Here is a 3,152-nt window from a genome sequence, read left to right as displayed (position 1 = left end):
CAAGGTTAGTGGAACAGCGTAGGAGATTGAGAGATGAGAAAAGGGAAGCTGAAAAAGATCGCACGAGATCATTAAATCCCAGTAAGGAAATAAACAGCAGGAAAGAAACTGAAAAGAAGCGTCAGGAAAAAAGAAAAGACAAAGATAAAGGATCTAGTAAGAGCAACTCTGATGTGGAAGAATTGGAAAGAAGAGCTGGAAAGGAAAGTGAACGTAAGCGTGATGCCGACAAAAAAAGTGAAACAGATCGTAGAGAGCATCAAAAATCTGGTTTAGAGAGTGGCAAGGTACAGAGTAGTACAGACAATGTACATAGTAAAAATGTCACTACAAACAGTTATAATCGAGGAAATACTGGAACCAGATACCTTGATCGCATGCGGGGTACATTTCTGTCCTCTTCGAAAGCTTTTGGTTTTGGAAGGGGAACTAATGTTCCTTCCACTGTGGTGAAAGAAACCAAGTTTAACAGTTCTGTAGATCATATTCATATTGCTGCCAGCAAGAGAGATATTTGTCCTCCTCCAACTGCAAAAACAAGTTCGAATGGAGATGATAGGAATATCAATCACTCAGTAAGTTGCCTTACTGTCTGTTTCATTTTCTTTGCCTTTTCATAATATTGTTATTGTAGAAGGTTGATTGATGTTGGAACATTAAAAACTCTTTTTATTCAATGTTATGTGGATTTTACCAATTAGTACTATGTTCAAATTTGTTTCTTTTTAGTAACTTTCAATGTGTTTCTTTTTAGTAACTTTCAATGTGTTTGTTGACAATCTGAACTTTCAGTCTGAGGTTTGTGAACAAAAGTATAAGATGCTTTCTATAATACTAGCATGTAGACGAGCATCTGATGTGTCTGTCTTTTTGCTTTTATGGTTAAAAATAATTGAAGTTACAAAATTTTATACAATTATTTAAAAAATAGCAGTTATTATATTGGTAATGAGAAATAAAATTGTAAATAAAATAATTTAAATAAAAGGTATAATTGGAAGAAAAAAATGTTATACCAAAACTTATTATCCTTTTATATAAAAGTGTTGATATTTGAAAAATTCAATTATTTAATTGAATAAAGATGGATAGAATTGTTTAAAAAATAGTTTAAATGAAGGGTAAAATTGGAAAGAAAAACCACACCTGAAGTTGGTATTACCATCTTTTGGTAATACCTTTATATATAGTATATACGTATACATATAGATTAATTTCTTGAATATATAGTTTTCATCGTTGTATTTTTTAAAAAATCTACAAGATAAACAATATTACCAAGATGATTGTTCTCTGCAGGTACTCCCAGAACAGAAGGCATGGACAACACCTAAAATGTCATGGCAGCAATTATTTACTCGATCTTCATCTATTCCGCAATCCTCAAATTCAAACGTAATATGTAGACCAAATTCCAAAACTCAAGCAGAAGCCAAAAGCCCTCAGTCAGCTGGCCAATCACCAGTCACACAATCGTTTAATAACCCAATTCAATTTGGTCTTCCATCACCATTTAATATTTCCGCCCATCCAAATGGTGGATCAAGCAGTAGTCTAGGCTTTTCTCCTGCAGTTGAACAATTATTCTCTCCAGTTGGAAATACATCACATGATTTTAGACGTGATGATCAAGAGCATTTTGAAGATCCGTGTTATGTTCCGGACCCAGTATCCTTGCTTGGGCCTGTTTCAGAGTCCCTTGATAATTTTCAGTTGGACTTGGGAACTGGCTTTGGGACAGACATGGAAGTGGCAAAGCCTCACTCTTTAAAAAATATATCGGCTGGTTCTGATTTCAATAAGCCATCTCCAATTGTGTCTCCATTGTCCCGGGAAAAGCATGCTACTTTTCCTGCAGATGATGCAGCTGCAAGTGAGAAAGGAACATGGCAGATGTGGAATACTTCACCACTTGGTCAGGAAGGTTTAGGCTTGGTTGGTGGCCCAGGGAGTTGGCTTTTATCTTCACAAAGGAATGTGCCAAACAAGGATGATTTTGTGCTTCCATCATCTCAGAAGACTATGGCTTCCCTTTTCAACAAAGACAATAACACGATTTCCCATACCCATTCCCCTCAAAATGTTTTTCTTCCTAATGGTCAGAGCGCCGGGAACATCAGCCCTGTTACCAGTTCAGGTAGTTATGATCCATGGTTACAGAGTACTTTCTTCCCACCATTTTCAAGCGGCATTACAGGCCACGAGGGAGCTACCCCGAATGAAATTATATATGGAAGTCCCAATGGATCTGCTAGTAGTCATATACTTGAGAGTTCTCCGGCTAACAGTTGGTCCAAGTGAGTAATAACTGTTTGGCTTATTATTCTTTTAGTATACTAATGTGGAATCCCTGCTGTATATGGATATTTGTATTATTGATCATTTAAAATTTATGAAATTGTTTTGGCAAATAAATGAGAAAATTCCCCTATTTTGTTTTCCCAAATGAGTTGTAGAGCTCTAAAGATTGATTGGTAATGTGGTTGTTGGTGGGAATATTTTGTATCTTTCTATTCCTAATGAGATTGATCATGCTTGGTAGACAAGTGATAGAACTATAATACAAGCTAGTGCTCTTAGTTTCTATTTATAAGCAATGGCTTACAATATTTTACCTTATATGACACGACTAAAAATATTTCGATGTGAATGCATATCTCTCAGTATTAATGTGCTGTGTTTATTTTAAGTGTGGTCTGTATACTACTTCTGGAACTATAGGTTGCTTATCGAAACTCTGACACAAGTCTATCAACTCTTGCTAATTCACCGTGCATATTGCTGTAGGGTATTTTTTATCCAATTGATTGCATCTGAGTTTTAATTCATCCTAATAGAAAACATGCATATAAGGTAGAAATAGCTTCGTGTTTTAAATGACAATGAACTGCTTTAAATTCTTGTTGGTTATAGTTTTACCGTTAGACTAGCTGCACTCACCTAAAATAGAGGTATATCTATATGCTTCTAAACTGTAATGTTGTCATGTTCACTCTGTATTTCTTCAGAGAAGAATAAGGAAGAGTAAATTGATAGGGATAAGAAGTTAAGTAAATTGACATAGATGGCTTCAATGTGGCCTAGTAGAATCACATCTTTTTAAATATTTCACTAACGAGAATTCTTGCTGTACTCTCTTTTTAACACTCTTT

The 3,152-nt window shown here is 35.2% G+C and overlaps 1 pseudogene; it reads left to right on the top strand.

The window, feature by feature from the left end:
• LOC101492401 (uncharacterized) overlaps positions 1–3,152 on the top strand; it is a 6,763-nt pseudogene that overhangs the window by 1,527 nt on the left and 2,084 nt on the right.

Source organism: Cicer arietinum, chromosome 3 (genome assembly GCF_000331145.2).
Source record: "Cicer arietinum cultivar CDC Frontier isolate Library 1 chromosome 3, Cicar.CDCFrontier_v2.0, whole genome shotgun sequence".
Taxonomy (NCBI): Eukaryota; Viridiplantae; Streptophyta; class Magnoliopsida; order Fabales; family Fabaceae; genus Cicer; species Cicer arietinum.
The sequence above is the reverse complement of the archived record's forward strand: the minus strand, read 5'-3'. Positions and strand labels throughout refer to the sequence as shown.